Consider the following 18,848-nt stretch of genomic DNA (forward strand, 5'->3'; position numbering starts at 1 on the left):
GACTTGTTCAATGAAAATCCACTCGAGCCTATCATAGGCCTTACTCATATCAAGTTTGATAGCCATTATGCCTCTTTTCCCTTTCTTTCTTTGATTGATCTTATGCATGACTTCATGACCAATCAGGATGTTATCCTGAATATGTCTCCCCTTGATGAATCCATTTTGATTGAAGGATATGATTTTTGGAAGGATATGTTTGATCCTATTGACCATGAGCTTGGTTATGACCTTATAGCTTACATTGCATAGGCTAATAGGTCTATAATCATTCACCGAGGAAGGGACATCAACTTTGGGAATAAGAGATATGAAGTTTGATTGATAGTAGATGTGAGGTGGCTGTACTAAAGAAGTTCTTGACATGATCAATGATCTCTTTTTTGCAAATGTTCCAAGTAGCATGATAGAAACCACTAGAAAATATATCAGGTCCCAGAGCTTTTTGACTTGGAATACTGAATATGGTGGATTGAATTTCTTCATCAAGTGAAGGGGAATTAAGAAAGCTGATGTGTTCTTCAGAGATCCTTACTCTAATAGGGTCAAGATAAGAATCATCAAAGGTGGGTTTGGAGGATTTAAAGACAAATTTAAAATGAGAAATGAAGGCTGATTCAATGCTGCTAGGATCAGTATGGCAGATTCCATTATAGTTTAGAGATCCGATCCTATTTCAAGCTCTTCTTTTCATGGTTGTGATGGGAAAATACTTTGTATTTCTATCTCCAGATTGGAGCCATTGAACTCTAGATTTTTTAAACCATTTCTGGTCAATTTGATTTTGAGTCAATCTAAGTGCTGCCAACAATTTGTTTTCAGTACATTCCCAATGTAAATCTCTAAGATGAGAAGGACATTTCATAAGGAGATCAATGTCCTTTCTAATTTGAGATTCTTTTTATGTAGGTCTCCAATATGATACCAGTTCCACTTTTTAAGATGCTGTTGGAGGTGGATAAGCTTTGAATGAAGAATATGAGATGGAGACCCCTTGAAATCAACTTTCCAGTGCTCAGAGATGACATTTAAGAATGTAGGTTCAAGGGTCCAAAAATTTTCAAATCTGAAAGGTTTTTTGTTTTTGAGAATGGGAGGATCAACATGAAGAATCAAAGCAACATGGTCTGATTTTGTGACCGTAAGGTGTTGAGTGTAGGCTTCAGAAAACAAACTAATCCAAGAAGGGTTAGCCATGATCTATCAAGGATGCCTTCAACTCTCCTTTCCCTTTTTGTTTGTTGCACCAAGTGTTTTGGGACCATGGGCTTGGAGAGTACAAAGATTTGCTTCAAAAGAAAAATTTTGAAAATCAGTAGTTCTATGATTTTTAAAGTCAAACCTCCCAACTTATCATCACTAAATAGATAAGAGTTCCAGTCTCCCCCAAGAATCCATGCATGCTCCACAAATTGTGCTAAATTATGAAGAGTTAGCCATTGATATTTCCTAATGTTAGCATAGGCACTCAAGTAAAGGAAAGTCATGGTGTGAATACACCACTCAGATGACTACAAAACATTAACTTTAACATTGACATCAGTAGACCAGCAAAGTAAAGACCCCCAGCACCATGCTGAGGTGGGACAGCAAGATGAGAATCAAAACCTAACTTCCTACAAAAGGTTCTAATGCAAATAGAAGAACTTTTAATTTCAGAAAGAAAAACAAATGATGGCCTCAGATTTCTGATGTTGACTTTGATTTCCTTTTGTGTCGAGGATAAGCCAAGTCCTCGACAATTCAAACAAAATGCAATCATTGCTTCTTGGATGGCAGTTGCCGGTCTGCCATCACCACCTCAGAATCAGATTGTAAAATTTTCTGTTTTTTCAGATCCAAACCAGTAATCTCAGAGCTTTCACCAATCTCTTTGGTAGTGCATTTTCTTTTGTGGGGAATGAGAGTGTTGTAGCTTTGAATATGTGTGGAATCAATATTCAAACATTGAGCCTGTATGCTAGTATTTCTGTTGGTAACAGAGTTTGAATGGAGCAGTAGCGAAAGATTATGTTGTTGAACCTGTTGGAGCATCCAATGAAAGTGCTGAATGATTGGAGTAATATCAGGGGAAGAATGATTGAGTGGAGTATTAGCTTGATTAGCAGATGGGGGGGCTAATGTAAGATTGGTTTATGGCTGAGTATATGCAGTGGGTTGTGAAATAGAAAACTCCATCTCCTCGAATTCAGGGGTGTTATGAGTGTTAGGCTGCTCTGTGATTTGAAAGGCCGAATGATGTTGATTGGAATTGGATCATTCAAAGTGTGATAACGAGTGATTTCAAGGTTAAAGGTGTGGGTCATCCATAAGAAAGTCTTCAGAATACACAATTGTCTTGCCTTGGTGTAAGAAGCTTCAATGGGTGGTGGATTAGGAATGCCTTCAAGATCAGTGGGATTGAAAGGGATAGATCCAAGGAAAAGGTCATCATAGATTTTATGGATTTCTCCCAATAAACTTGATCTTCTAGCAGGAATAGCAGGTTTAGGTAAAAGAAGCTTAAGGTTGTCTGCTTCCCTATTAGAAAAGATGGATTGAATCAACCTATCGTAAGTTTTAAAGGGACAATCACAAGCTTCGTGGCCAATTCTAATGCAGTTTTGGAAAATGTTTGAAGGAAGATACTCAAAGCTAAAGTAAATCACCTGATGCTTGTTTGGAGTAATCTAAAAAATCACTGATGTGACAAGATCAAGGCTCAGTGGGATGGCAATTCTAGCTGCTGGAAGATTGTTAGAAGCAACAAGACCATCAGGATTTTCAATTTCAAAGACATGTCCAACTGTGGAGAATAGATCATGAAGGATCTCATTCTTATGTAAACTCCAGTGCAGGTTTGTGACTTGTACCCACATGTTACCGAAAGGAAAGGGGGAAATGTTGGCTGGAATGGATTGATCCCAAGGTTGCATGAAAACTACATGGTTCTTGTAATACCAAGGTTGAGAAAACAAAACCACGTTCATATCTCTGGTACGAGCAAATTAGATGATGAATCTATCAAGGGCTCCTTCAATGAGATGGAAACCATCAACTTTAACAGATTTAGATTTCCATCCTCTATGGACCATTTTCTGCAACTCAGAATAAGTAATGTGAACCACCCAATGATAGTATATTTGAGGTCTTGCTACACTTCATTGAGTTGTTGTGATGAAAGAGAGACTTTGTGAATAGGGCGAACAGGAAAGTCTAATTTCGCAGCAAAGTCAGCTGCTAATCTCTCAGTTGAAGGGTCATTTGGAAGAAAATTGAGAGAATCAGAGTGGAGGTGGGAGGAGGATTGAGCAGGGGTATGGGTTTGCCATACTAGCCTCAGCCACAGAGTACCTGGACATAGTTTTACTAACACTAATCGTGTCGAACACCTGATGTAGGTTTCCTAAGGGATAAGGTAAACAAAACCATCTCCGAAGATATATAGACGAAGAGTAGAAGAAATAGCCAATGAGTCTGGACGGGAAAAGAATCCATGGAGAGATTAGAAGATGAGAACTGCAGGAAAGTAGACCTAATGAAAGCCTATCGCCGTCAGGGGAAGGTAGAGAGCAACAGGTAGAGGGGAAGACAAAGAGTTTTCGGGAAGAAAATGAGATAAGGCTAACAGAAGAGGGAGGGTTTCTAGGGTAAATCATGCTCAAATATCATATCGAGCCCCACAAGCAAAAACATGCACAGATCATCGCAGATAAACCAAGTTTCAAGAAAGCATTTTTCATGCAACCAATAAAAATGATTTGAAATAAATGCAGAAATAAACACAAGTGTAAAGCAGCAACCATCAATCAAAATAATGAAGAGAAATTATGCTGCTAAAATTGGGGAAAACCAGAGAAAAGGAGAGAGAAGCACCAACCTCGAACAAAGTGGATCCATAGCCAATGGGGAAAAGGTATAAAGATCCCTACCTAGCAGACGAGTTTCACGTGAAGAGAAATGTTCTCGATCCGAAAGAGATCAAGGCAAGTCATAATAGAGAGCACTGGAAATGAACAAAAAGGTCTCCATCATAGCTGAAACTACTACCAGGAGGGAAATCCAACCACCTCAATCAGCCAACTCGCCGAATTGCGAAATCCAGATCTTCAAGCTCGGGAAAAGAGGAAAGACATAAGAACAAGCAGAATCAAACCCTTAAAGACCAAAAGATATCTCAAACGATCTCCATAAAGAAGGAAACATGAATCCAACTCTATGAAACCCTATTTTTCCCTCTCGTTTCCTCCGCGGATTGAACAGGTATGCACAAACTTTGGCTCCAAAAAAAGAGAAAAAAATTTGACAAGTTTGAAAACGTAGCGGTCACTTGATAACTTGAAGAAAAAAAGCTTCTTTACAAGTTCAAGACCAAACCTCTATAAAGGTATCACTTAAATTATAAATTATCTATATGGAAGTGGAATTTGATTAGTGAACATGGAATTTTCTAAAGAAGAAATTTAATAAATTGTCATGCAATTTAAGAAACCCTGTCCCCTTTCTAAAATCGGTAAATTTTCTTGCTTTATTTATGTTATTCTTCATTTTTTTTTTTTTTTTTGGGGACTTTTTTTTAAAAAAAAAAAAATTTATTTTTTTTTGTTTTTTTTTTTTTTTTTTTTTTTTTTTTTTTTTTTTTTTATTATTATCTTCTTTTTTGTTAGGAGGCTAAGTTGGGGGTTTTTTTTTTTTTTTTTTTTTTTTTTTTTTTTTTTTTTTTTTTTTTTTTTGTTTTTTTTTTTTATTATTAATTTTTTATATATTATATTATTTTTTTATTTTTTTTTTTTTTTTTTTTTTTTTTTTTTTTTTTTTTTTTTATTATTTTTTTTTTTTTTTTTTTTTTTTTTTTTTTTTTTTTTTTTTTTTTTTTTTTTTTTTTTTTTTTTTTTTTTTTTTTTTTTTTTTTTTTTTTTTTTTTTTTTTATTTTTTTTTTTTTTTTTTTTTTATATATAAAAAAAAAAATTATTCTTGTTGTGGGGAAATATGGTCCCGATCCTCCCCCTCGGGAGAGAGGCACCCCCACTCGGGAGAGAGGCACCCCCGGGGGGGGGGGGCACCCCCTCGGGGAGAGAGGCACCCCCTCGGGAGAGATGCACCTCCCTCGGGTTGATGCATCTCTTCCCTCATAAAGGGTCCCGAGTGCCTCACTCGGGACAAATACACCTCTCTTGGTTATCTGATTTCTTCCTTGAAGAAGGTCCCGAGGGCCTCATTCGGGAGAGACACCTCCCATGTGGGATGGCTCACCTCATCCCTGAAGAAGGTCCCGAGGGCCTCATTCGAGAGAGACACCTCCCTCTTGGGCAGGTTCATTTATTCGTCGGAGAAGTGCCACACTTGGGAAAAATATCCAACTCTAGCATTTCTCAGAAGACTCTCTTGACTAAGTCAAGAAGAGTTAGTTACGCATAAACACTCAGCATATCTATTCCGAGAATTGGGGAGGTGAGTCAGCATAACGGCGTTATCAGGTGCGACAAAGAAGGAGCCGTTATTCCACTACTCCACTCACTCCTCAACTATCGATCCGGAATCTAAGGAATCGCCGCCTCCAGGTAACTTCTATATAAACCTACCTCCAACATGGAGAAAGGTAACGAGAACTTTCATCTGAGTACTTACTCATTACGTTCTTGAGAACTCTCTCAAGAACCATTATTGTTACCTAGGCTGATTTGAGCGTCGGAGGCGGTTCCCCGGCCAAAACTAGGCCGGACCGTTCTTGCTTTCTTTGTGTGTGCAGGCATCTCAGTTATTCCAACTTGGGTGGAGAGCTCTTAAGGTGGTCATCTCAATATCCGGCTCTCGAAGAAGTTCTATACGCAACAATTTGGCGCCCGTCTGTGGGAAACGTCACAAAAAGTCATGACGAGACGTACCACACCTCAGGTGGCAAGTTCTCAAATTCTCACTCGAGCGAGAGAAAGGGAGACAGAAAACGGACGTGTTGAAGAACAAACTCTCCCTTCTCTAGATCGACAAATTCCTATTCCAGAGGAAGGTCAAGAAGGAGTTCCGGAGAATCCCCCGTTAACTATTCCAACTCCATTTGGAGAAGGCGGTTCGAGTCAACCTCCTATTCCAGCGACAGTGGCCGATTTGCAGAATATGCAAAGAGAAGTCCAACAACAAATGTTGGAACTCCAAGGAGTTGTTCGAGGCTTAGTCCATCAGATCGGGGTACCATCCGGACCCCCCAGAAATTCCCAAGAGGGACGAAGGCGTGAAGCCGTCCGTCAGACTCGGGATAGGCAACGTCCGATGAATGAAGAAAGGAGAAATCCCAGAATACCAAGGAGACCAGCCGAACGGGTTGGAGAAAGATCTCAAGGAGTGCATATTGAAGAGCCACGTCCCCGAGAGGATCGGTCGAGGGGAAGTGTGTTCCACCGTTTGGCTGGGCTTAGGCAAACTCAAGATTTACCTAGAAAAGGGCGCAGAAATGAAGGAGTTCGGGAGCAAGAAGGAGAAAGCCACGGAAGAGGCCATTCTAGATCTAATAACCCGAGAGGGTCGGTTAGTCAATATGGATCTTCTCATGGACCAACTTCCCAATATTCTGATCTCGGAAGTGTTCGGTCTCCGCAAGAGCGTCAAGAGGCGCATGGTCTCGGGAGAAGATTAGATGCCATGGAGAGACGGCTTGATGATCGGGACCTCGATGACGACTATGATGTGGTTGATAGAGAACCCTTCTCAGAAGAAGTCATGAGAGCACCTCTTCCACCGAACTTTATCATGCCGACATTCACTCCCTATGAAGGTAAGTCCAATCCTCGAGAACATATTAGTTATTTTAAATCGGTCATGGCTGTTATTGGCCGAGAAGATGAGCTATTATGCCGAACTTTCCCGGCATCTCTCAAAGGCCCGGCGATAAAATGGTTTTCTAGCCTACCGCCAAGATCCATCCAAAACTTTCGAGAACTCGGGAGAAAATTTATTGCCCGATTCCGAAGTTGCATCGGGAGTAAGAAGACAAGCAGATAGCCTTTTTGCCATCAGGCAAAAACCAAATGAGTCCGTTCGGGACTTTCTTCTCAGATTCGATAAAGTGGCTATTGAAGTTGAAGAATTGGATGATACAGTGGCGTACAATGCGCTATGGAGTGGAATAACCCAAAGACGTTTGCTCGAGGTATTACTCCAAGACAAGCCGAGGACTTATGGAGCACTTCTCAAGAAATGCCAAAAACAAGCAACGGTTGCGAAGTTATCGAAGCCCGAGAAGAGTCTACAAGAGGCGTAAAGGAAAAGAAGAATTATGGAGAAAGAGGTCAAAATTCAAATGCTCGGGCAAGAGATGACAAAAAGGGAGTTTGGAAAGAAAGACTCGCCAATGGAGACTTTACACCTCTTAATACTAAGAGGTCAGAAATTCTATTACAGATCAGAAATAACGACAACTTGAAGTGGCCGGGCAAGATAAGAGCCCGACCCGAAGATAGGAATATGACAAAGTATTGCCGTTTCCACAAAGACTACGGCCACCATACGGATGAGTGCAGAAATCTAAAGATCGAGATCGAGAAGCTCATCCAAGGAGGGCAACTTGAAAAATATCTTCAGAAGAAGCGACAAGATCGAGAGAAGTCCCCACCTAGATCAACTAAAAGACTCAGATCCAAAAGTCCCGAGAGGGCAGATAAGAATCCCGAGAAGAAACCCGACACTCGGGAGTTTTCCCCCATTTACATCGTTTTGGGAAATCCGACGGAAGAATCCATTAAGAAGGCGAAGCAAAAGGCACGGTTCGTTGGATCGATGCAATTGCCAAGAAAACGAAGAAATGACTTATGCCCAGATCCAATAACCTTCACCGACGAAGATCTCAAGGGCGTCACTTCTCCTCACGACGATGCTATAGTTATCAAAGTGAAATTGGCAAACCGAGAAGTTCACCGAGTTCTTGTGGACACGGGATCTTCCGCCGACTTACTATCTTATGAAGCATTTAAGAAATTGAAGTTTGAGGACGAGATGATGACTCCATGCGGGACTCACTTATATGGGTTCGCCGGGTCGTCCGCCATATCCGAAGGGACTATCCAATTGGATCTAAGGATCGGGACCTCCCCTCGGGATGCAGTCGTCCAAGCAACATTCATGGTGGTTCGGGACCTTTCAGCTTACAACGTTTTACTCGGGAGGCCAACTCTTAACGCCTTAGGGGCGGTGGTTTCTCCAACACATATGAAGTTGAAGTTTCCAACCACAGCGGGAGTCGGGGAGTGCTCTTCTGATCAGCGACTCTCCAGACAATGTTATGTGAATTATCTTAAGAAAGTCAAAAAAGCCGAGAGATCGGGCAATACAATGAGTATTGAAATTCGGGATGACCGGGATGAAGAAGCTATGCAGAGAGCCGAACCAGTTGAAAAGCTTGAGCGAATTCAACTTCATCCGGATCTTCCCGAGAGAGGGACTATGATCGGGTCCGAAACAGCCTACGGAATTCAAGGAAGAGCTCACCGAAGTTTCTCCAAAACAACCTAGATGTATTCGCATGGTCGGCCGAAGACATGCCCGGAATAGATCGAAGAATTGCAGAACATAGCTTATGGATAAGGGACGATGCAATTCCAATGATCCAAAAAAGAAGGAATTTTTCGCTCGAGAAACATGCCGCCATCAGACCGAAGTGGAGAAACTAGAGCAATCGGGTTTTATAAAACCCATAGAATGCCCAACTTGGTTGGCGAATGTAGTCATGGTGAAGAAAGCCAACGGCAAATGGAGAATGTGTACAGATTACACGGACTTGAATAAAGCATGCCCAAAGGATTGCTATCCACTTCCTCGGATCGACCTTTTGATCGACGCTACAGCAGGACATGAAGTATTGAGCTTCATGGACGCTTATTCGGGATATAATCAAATTATGATGAATCCCAAGGACGAGAAGGATACGGCCTTCATGACGGATCGAGAAAGTTACTTTTATAAAGTAATGCCATTCGGGTTGAAGAAACGCTGGGGCCACTTATCAGAGAATGGTAAACAAAGTCTTCAAAGACCAAATAGGAAGAAATATGGAAGTATATGTGGATGATATGCTCATAAAGAGTATCGTCCGAAGAAGTCATCTGGAAGATCTTGAAGAAGTTTTTGATACTTTGAGAACATACGAGATGAGGCTAAATCCGGAGAAATGTGCTTTCGGAGTTTCTTCCGGAAAATTCCTTGGGTTTATGGTATCCCGAAGAGGAATTGAGGCAAACCCGGAGAAAATCAAAGCCTTGCTCGAGATGGAGTCGCCAAGGACGGTTAGAGACATCCAATGTCTAACCGGAAGAGTAGCAGCCTTAAACAGATTTATCTCACGATCGGGTGAGAAATGCTTGCCTTTCTTCAAAGCTCTTAAAGAGCTCGGGAAGGCAAAGGATACCTTATGGACCGATGAATGTCAGCAAGCGTTCGAGAAATTGAAGGAGAAGCTCGGGACTCCACCTCTCTTAGCCCGACCTTCAACGGGAGAACAATTATTCACATACTTAGCCATTTCTCCAGCGGCAGTAAGCGCGGTCTTAGTAAAAGAAGAAGGTACTTCACAAAACCCTATCTATTTCATAAGTCATGTTTTAATAGATGCCGAGACACGATATCCGGATGTGGATAAACAAGCCTTAGCACTTGTAATCGCATCTCGGAAACTCAGACCGTACTTCCAAGCTCATCCAATTGTAGTCTTGACCAACTTCCCGTTGAAGAAGATACTACAGAAACCAGACTTAGCCGGAAGAATGGTCACATGGGCTATTGAGTTGAGCGAGTATCAAATTGAGTATAGAACTCGTCCAGCCATAAAGGGACAAGTTCTGGCCGACTTCATTCTTGAGAATAGCATGCCTAGTTCGGGAGTAAAAAATTCACCCGGTCCAGAGTTATGGACTTTACATGTTGACGGCTCGAGCAACTCTTCGGGGAGTGGAGCAGGACTAATGCTTATCAGCCCGGATGGATTCACTATTCATTATGCTTTAAGATTCAACTTTAAAGCCTCTAATAATGAGGCCGAGTATGAAGCCCTACTAGCAGGACTAAGACTTGCCCGAGCCCTAAGAGTCCGAGAATTGGAAGTCCGAAGCGACTCGCAGTTGATCGTGAATCAAGTTCGTGGCGTGTACGAGGCAAAGGAAACAAGAATGGCAAATTACTTAGCCAAAATTGATGATTGTCGCCATTATTTCGATCATCTAGAGATAAAGCAAATTCCGAGAAAGGAAAATGAAGTAGCAGACGAGTTATCCAAGTTGGCTTTATCCAAATATTCGACCTTAGGCTCAGCCGTTTATATTGAGCAGCTTAGAAATTCCTAGCATTCGGGAGGCCGAGGCTATGGATATTGAAGAAGAGCCTAGTTGGATGAACCCAATAATATCATATTTGAAGAACGATATCCTTCCGGAAGACGTCAAGGAGGCTAAGGCAGTTAAAAATCAAGCAGCGAAGTTCACCATTATTGAAGAACAACTTTACAAAAGATCGGTCACACAGCCTCTTCTAAAGTGTGTTGGCCCTTCTCAAGCTCAATATGCCTTAGCCGAAGTACACGAAGGAATATGCGGAGCGCATATGGGAGGCCGAGCTTTGGCCCATAAAATAATACGCCAAGGCCTTTATTGGCCGACTATTCAGAAAGATGCCGTAGAATATGTCAGAAAATGCAAGCAATGTCAACTTCATGCATCTGTTCCGAAGACTCCGGCTGTCCCTCTTACATCTGTCTCCAGTCCGATTCCCTTCGCCATGTGGGGAATGGATCTGGTGGGAAAGCTCCCTAAGGCCGCCAACAATAGAGAATATTTGGTCGTGGCAATCGACTATTTCACTAAGTGGGTGGAAGCCGAACCTCTCTCATCCATTACTGAGAAACAAATGGAGAAGTTCTTTCAAGAAAGAATCATTTACAGATTTGGAATCCCAAAAATCCTTGTGACCGACAATGGAAGGCAATTTATCGGAGCCGGCTTCAAGAATTTTTGTGAAAGATATCACATTGAGCATAGAACATCATCCGTGGCGTATCCGCAGAGCAATGGGCAAGTTGAAATAACCAATCGGACGCGTGTTGGATGGAATAAAAAAGCGCTTGGAGACAAGTCGAACCAAATGGGTGGAAGAATTACCAAGCGTCCTTTGGTCATATCGCACCACGGCTAGAACTCCTACGGGAGAAACACCTTTTCGGCTAGCCTACGGCACAGAAGCACTTGTCCCTGTGGAGGTATTGGCAGAATCAAAGAGATATACTGACTTCAATGAAGAAGCAAACGAAGAAGGCTTGAAGAGTAATCTTGATCTAATAGACGAAGTACGGAGCATGTCAGAATACCGGAATCAAAGATATCAAAACCGAGTAGCTGGATACTTCAATACTCGGGTAAAAAATAGAAGACATCGTACGGGTGACTTAGTGCTCCGCAAAGTTGCGGCTTCAGACCCAAGAAACCAAGGCAAGCTCTCACCCACATGGGAAGGGCCTTATCTCGTCGAACAAGAGACGAAACCAGGAACCTACAAGCTAAAAAGCTTGGCCACGGGCGAGACAATTGATCGAACTTGGAATTCCATGAACCTTCGGAAATTCTATCAATAGAATTAATCCAAATATGTAACATTTGCAGGTAAAGTCGAAAGACCATTTGATTTTCAATAAATCCACGTCTTCATTGTCGACATCTATCTCTTCGAATTATTCAATGGCGTTACACTCGGGACCTGCTCGGGTAGCCACCGGAGTTTTCCCACCTCTCATGAAAGTCCAAGTGAGACTCTCATGAGATGGAATTATTCAATGGCGTTACACTCGGACCCGCCGGGTAGCCACTCGGGAGTTTTCCCACCTCTCATGAAAGTCCAAGTGAGACTCTCATGAGATGGAATTATTCAATGGCGTTACACTCGGGACCTCGCCGGGTAGCCACTCGGGAGTTTTCCCCACCTCTCATGAAAGTCCAAGTGAGACTCTCATGAGATGGAATTATTCAATGGCGTTACACTCGGACCTCGCTCGGGTAGCCACCGGGAGTTTTCCCACCTCCATGAAAGTCCAAGTGAGACTCTCATGAGATGGAATTATTCAGGCGACACCGGGACCTCGCCGGGAGCCACCGGGAGCCCACCCCAGAAAGCCAAGGAGACCCGAGAGGAAACAAGGCGACCGGCCGCGGAGCCCCGGGCCCCCGAGCCGGAGAGGAGGAACAAGGCGCACGGACCCGCCGGGAGCCACGGAGTCCACCCGAAGCAAGGGACCCAGAGATGGAATACAATGGCGACACGGACCCGCCGGAGCCACGGAGTCCACCCCAGAAAGTCCAAGTGAGACCCATGAGATGGAATTACAAGGCGTTACGGACCTGCTCGGGTAGCCACTCGGGAGTTTTCCCCACCTCTCATGAAAGTCCAAGTGAGACTCTCATGAGATGGAATTATCCAATGGCGTTACACTCGGGACCTCGCTCGGGTAGCCACTCGGGAGTTTTCCCCACCTCTCATGAAAGTCCAAGTGAGACTCTCATGAGATGGAATTATTCAATGGCGTTACACTCGGGACCTCGCTCGGGTAGCCACTCGGGAGTTTTCCCCACCTCTCATGAAAGTCCAAGTGAGACTCTCATGAGATGGAATTATTCAATGGCGTTACACTCGGGACCTCGCTCGGGTAGCCACTCGGGAGTTTTCCCCACCTCTCATGAAAGTCCAAGTGAGACTCTCATGAGATGGAATTATTCAATGGCGTTACACTCGGGACCTCGCTCGGGTAGCCACTCGGGAGTTTTCCCCACCTCTCATGAAAATCCAAGTGAGACTCTCATGAGATGGAATTTTATCCATGAGATACATTTCTCCCCAAGACCTTCATTCGGGACCATATTCGGGACCATTTGTAATAAAGGCTCGGGAGAAATCAAAACATCGTCAACCCTAAGGCATTACGCTAAGGGAGAAGACACACGAGACCAGTCAACAAGAGAAGCTTAATGCCTCAGTTTGAATAAAACAACAAGTTAAGCTACTATTCAAAACATTTGGCCACAAGGACCAATATTACAGAGAAAGCGCAAAGTTGCGCAAAATTCAAACATTGTTTATAAAAATTCCAAAAGTTTCTCAGAAACGGAAGGAAGAAAAGGTTGAAGTCTTTCACTTCTCAGGAGAATTCTCAAGTTCGGGAGGATTGTCTTCACCAAGCCCGTCGCCACCGGGAGCTTCCTTCTCAAGACTCTCTCCAGAGCCCCCCGCTTGATCTTCATCAACATAGAGAAAAGGGTCGGGAGGGCTGAAGGGTTCTTGGCATTCAACCCCTTCGGGTACGGCTCTTTCAAGAGTCTCATAAACTCTACCGTCTAGCATTCCGCCTAATTCCTTCGGGTTAGGAATATCGACCCGTCGGAGAACAGCAGTGAAAGCGTCATTAAGCCCGAGGCGGTAGGTAGAAGCAGAGAGAGCCACCTGGAGATTCTTGAACTGAGAAGTGCCGAGGTAAGAAGTGATGATCTCTTTCTGGACCACCTCGGGCACCTCATCGGCACTGACGGGAAGTTTACCGGCTCGGACTTCTTCGCGAAGTTGCATGGCAATGGACTCCATCTCAGCTTTCTCACGCCTTAACTTCTCCATTTCTTGAAGGGCCTCTTCCAAATTTTCCTTGGCCTCGGAGAGTTCCCCCTGGAGAGCCGCCTTGCTTTGGGATATCTCCTTCAGCTTCAAGCTCCTTTCTTCGTCACATTTCTTCAAAGACCCGACGGCCTTAATAGACTCGTAAAGGTCGGCAGCGGTGCGTTCTCGATCTTCCTTCAGCTCTCGAAGCCGATCTCTCAAGTGCTCGGAACGAATTAGGCACTCGCCCATGTAATGCGCCCCTCCAGAGAAGAACCTGGAGAAAATACGGAATACCATGTTAAAGAAATCACTTGGAGAACTATGAGGGACTAAGGACGGAGAATTACCTGTAGGCGTTGGCATAGAATTTGTCATCCGAAAGATCCTTCAGATACTTTCGGTCCGAAGGGATCATCCCCTCAAGAAGCCAAGATCCTGGCAGGTGTTGGAGTCCCCCAAAGACGGTGTCAGAGGAAGTCAGATCCCAGCCGGGAACGAAGACAGGGGACTTTTGGGAGTCCTCCTCAACGGCCTTCTCGCTCTCCCGAGCCCTCTTCAAGGGCCTTCCCGAGCGGCTTGAAGGAGAGGCCTGGGGAATACCTATCTCAGGAGGCCCCCCTCCCAAGGAGATGCTCTTCCTTGCGGTCTTCTTGCCCGAAGGCTTGGACGACCCTGGAGCGCCGAGAGCTTGGACAACGGGACCCGTGTCCGTAGCACCACCTTTCTTCGCTGGCTTTCGGGCGAAAGCCTCTTTGACATTCCCAGTTGTCAATGCCCGAAGAGCGTCGATGTCCAATTTGCTAGACACTGCGACAACAAACGAAGAAAGTCAGAAAGTGCGAAGATAAGAAAAATATACAAAATTGAAGAATGTCAATGAAGAAGGGGCTCACCCGGAGAAAAGCCCCACAACTGAAGAGCAGCCGGATACTCAGGTAAATATCCGTGAACTGCGGCTGAATCTCCGCCGACTTGGATGATCTTTTCTAAAGCCGCTTCTTCGGTAGCGGATAACTCAATGAGATTATTGAGTCTTTTAAGATCAGAGTTGGATTTCTTCACAAAAGAAGTTGGGAATGGCGGCGGAACTGGGGGCTGGCAAAAGAAAAAGTGATGTCTCCACCCTTTGGTGGAGGTAGGCATAGACTTCGGCAAAATGATGTTGCCTGACCAATCCACAGCGTCGGTTGCCCGACGAAGAAGAGAGAGCCAACCCCCTTTTGATTGACTCTTAACTTCGAAGAAACGCAGAAGAAGGGGGAATGTTGGTTCGACTCCAACATTGTGACAAAAACCAACAAAGCAAGAAACACTTCTCCAACTATTTGGAATAAGGTTGGAGGGAGAAATTCCGTAATGGACGAGAAGGTCTTCAAAAATTTTCTGAATTGGAAAGCGAAGACCTCCTAAGAAAGCATCGTAATAAAGGGAGAAGGCCCCGTTCGGGGGCTCTCCAACCCGACTAGAAGAAGACGGGAGCTGAAAGAGATAGTCTTTTGGAATTTCACAGAAATCCCTTAGACGCTGGAGATATTTGGGGTTGAGATCTCCGGGATAGAACTCGGGACCCGAAGACTTGAGGTTATAGTCAATATGAGAGGGTGTCTTGGGTTTGTTCCTTTCTTCGAGAATTGCTTCTTCGGAAAGCAATTCGGAGAAAATAAAAGGAGGCCAGCGATTGTGGCAATCCTGGGGACGAGAAAGGGGTGGGCGAGGCGAATAATGTCTCTGACTCACTCGGAATTTACTAGGAGATTGATTAATACTATCAACTTCCCGCTCATCCGAAGAATCCATAGAAAGACCAAGGTTGACTAAGTCCGTTCCTAAGTCGGAGCAAAGAGGTTCTTGGTCAAGAGGGTCGTCCCTAGCTAAGTCAGCAGTTGCTCTCACAATACGAGAGTCAGAAGAGCCAGAGAAAGCATCTTCACTAGAATAATGCATGGATTGGGTTCCGGAAGACGTCTCGGGACCGGAGATCGTGGAAGTCGGGACCTCCAGTCGGGAAGGGGCTCGGGCTATTTCCTTGCCTTTTCTTAAATTATCCATAATACGGAAATGACAAAGGAAAGAAATGAAGAAAAGTTAGAGAAACTTACTGGTTTGAAGATTGGAATAGCGAGTTGGAGAAAGCAAGCAACGCAGTCAGGGGACTTCAGAGGGAGTTTGCAAGCAAAAAATTGAAAATGAGGGTTGAACCTCTATTTATAGTGAGGAGTAGGAAGATGAAGAGACACATCCAACGGCTGTGAATCAAGCAAAGCGACGGTTGAGATCTAGCACATGAAAGGTCGCGATCCAACGACCAACAATGAACAGACACAACGGTCAAGATTAAGGGACTCAAGATCTCAATCAAACGGCCCTTGATCGAATAGATCAACGGCCGAGATAACACGACCATTCGCATATCAGAAGCAGCAATAAGTATGAATTAATACGACGGTTGGGAATTACGAAGGCCTTGGAGAAATAATGGCTCTCATTCAAGACGACGTCTTAAAGTTTCTCCAAGAAGAAAGAAAATTTTCTAAGAAGCTCGGGAGTAACATTCCATACGTTCGAGAAGTCAATCGCACGGAATGGGGGGGCTCGTTGTGGGGAAATATGGTCCCGATCCTCCCCCCGGGAGAGAGGCACCCCCACTCGGGAGAGAGGCACCCCCCTCGGGAGAGAGGCACCCCCGGGAGAGATGCACCCCCTCGGGGAGAGATGCACCCCCCTCGGGAGAGATGCACCTCCCTCGGGTTGATGCATCTCTTCCCTCATAAAGGGTCCCGAGTGCCTCACTCGGGACAAATACACCTCTCTTGGTTATCTGATTTCTTCCTTGAAGAAGGTCCCGAGGGCCTCATTCGGGAGAGACACCTCCCATGTGGGATGGCTCACCTCATCCCTGAAGAAGGTCCCGAGGGCCTCATTCGAGAGAGACACCTCCCTCTTGGGCAGGTTCATTTATTCGTCGGAGAAGTGCCACACTTGGGAAAAATATCCACCTCTAGCATTTCTCAGAAGACTCTCTTGACTAAGTCAAGAAGAGTTAGTTACGCATAAACACTCAGCATCTCTATTCCGAGAATTGGGGAGGTGAGTCAGCATAACGGCGTTATCAGGTGCGACAAAGAAGGAGCCGTTATTCCACTACTCCACTCACTCCTCAACTATCAATCCGGAATCTAAGGAATCGCCGCCTCCAGGTAACTTCTATATAAACCTACCTCCAACATGGAGAAAGGTAACGAGAACTTTCATCTGAGTACTTACTCATTACGTTCTTGAGAACTCTCTCAAGAACCATTATTGTTACCTAGGCTGATTTGAGCGTCGGAGGCGGTTCCCCGGCCAAAACTAGGCCGGACCGTTCTTGCTTTCTTTGTGTGTGCAGGCATCTCAGTTATTCCAACTTGGGTGGAGAGCTCTTAAGGTGGTCATCTCAATATCCGGCTCTCGAGAGGTTCTAAATGCAACACTAAGCGTAAGAGAGAAAAAAAAAAGGTGGGAGAGAAAAAAATTAATAAATTAAAAAATAAAAAAAATGATGTTTTTTTTTTTTTTTTTTTTTTTTTTTTTTTTTTTTTTTTTTTTTTTTTTTTTTTTTTTTTTTTTTTTTTAAAAATATATTTAATTTTTTTTTTTCTTTTTTCCTTCTTTGCCTTTGTGCGTTTGTTTTTTTTTTTTTTTTTTGTTTTTTTTTTTTTTTTTTTATTTTTTTTTTTTTTTTTTTGTTTGGGGTGGGTGGGTGGGCTTTGGGGGTGGGTGGTTTTTTTTTTATTTTTTTTAGTTATTTTTATATAATTAATATAGGCGGTATTTCGCTCCTGGCCCTGAGGGGATTCAAACTCTAACCTCCTATGAGGAAGCATTGGACTTTTGCCAACTAAGCATTGAATATATTCATATGTAATAGATCGTAGTTGAGGTTTTTCCTTACCTCAAAAATTTAACCATAGAGTTCTTCCTAAGAAAAAATGATTTTAACTAGATGAGTTAAATTAGCAAAAGCTTTAAGTGTTATTCTACATAAAGGTATTAGATAATACATTGTTAAGGAGAAACCAACCCTAGCCGTCACTCCATCTCAACCTTATCCATGTAAAGCATTTTTTTACCGCATCACACTATGACTCTTGTAAAGCCATAGCCACCATCTCTTATCTAGTATTTCATGTACTCTAAAACTCTACAAGAGTTGTATTACACAAAAGCCTGATGTAACTAGAACTTTACAAGTGTGTGATGACAAGAGTCCTTGAAGAATAGGAAACAAGGACTCATATTTGAGAGAGTCTTTCTATAGGTGATGTATTACAAGCATCATTGAATGAGAAAATAACTCATCCTCTCCCATGGGCAGGTTGCACTATCCAACTAAAGCACGTAAAAGTCTTGTGTCTCTCTTTTACTTCCTCTTATCATCTTTTTTTCTAAACCCTAATTTCACTCTACCCTAGATTCTATTATTCTATTTATGGATACATGTATTCCAATTGGGCTTAATAGGTTAATGGTATGGACTCGACTCAAACCCTAGTACCTAGCTATACTTGTGTAAACAGAACTCTAAAGTCTAAGTGTGCTACACTTGTGATGAACAAGGGCTCTAGTGTATATATGTAATAGAATCACTAAATTAAGGAAGTAAAATTAATTATTCCCATGGACGTCGGTTGTACAAAACAACCAAACCATGTAATCCCTGTCTCCACTCTCACTCTCACACACACACCCACGTTTCTAACAGACACTAGCAGCAGCCTTGTTCAACTCTTCCTCTAAAAATATCCACCACAAGATATCTTGTGGAAAAGTGAGTAACCAAAACATGGAAAAGCTCTACAATCATGTGTTTTCTATGAGGAGTTTCCTACGATGAACAAGCTTACTTTTCTCCAAATTATTTGCTGCCCGGAGCATTCTTCATATTTACTCAAAAATTCTACTAAGGCCTTGACATATATCGGAGATGAATTAGCAAGAATGAAGACATCATCAACATACATTAGAAAAGAGGGAGCCTCCATACCCATTGGACAAAACAAAAATTTTAGATTCCCCTTAATTATCATTGCACGTATGCCCCTACGTAGGAGTTCTTCAGCAAATAAAAATAGCAAGGGCAAAATAGGGTCCCCTTGACGCAAACTGCTCTCCACTCCAAAGAAACCATCTCGCCCCCACTTAGTAAAATAGAAATTTTAGAGGTTGCCAGTAACTCATGAAGCCACCGCACCCTAAGACCCCAAACTCATCAAAATAT

The sequence above is a fragment of the Hakea prostrata genome, chromosome 7 (genome assembly GCF_041222555.1).
Source record: "Hakea prostrata isolate BN-2017 chromosome 7, UWA_Hpros_2, whole genome shotgun sequence".
Classification (NCBI taxonomy): Eukaryota; Viridiplantae; Streptophyta; class Magnoliopsida; order Proteales; family Proteaceae; genus Hakea; species Hakea prostrata.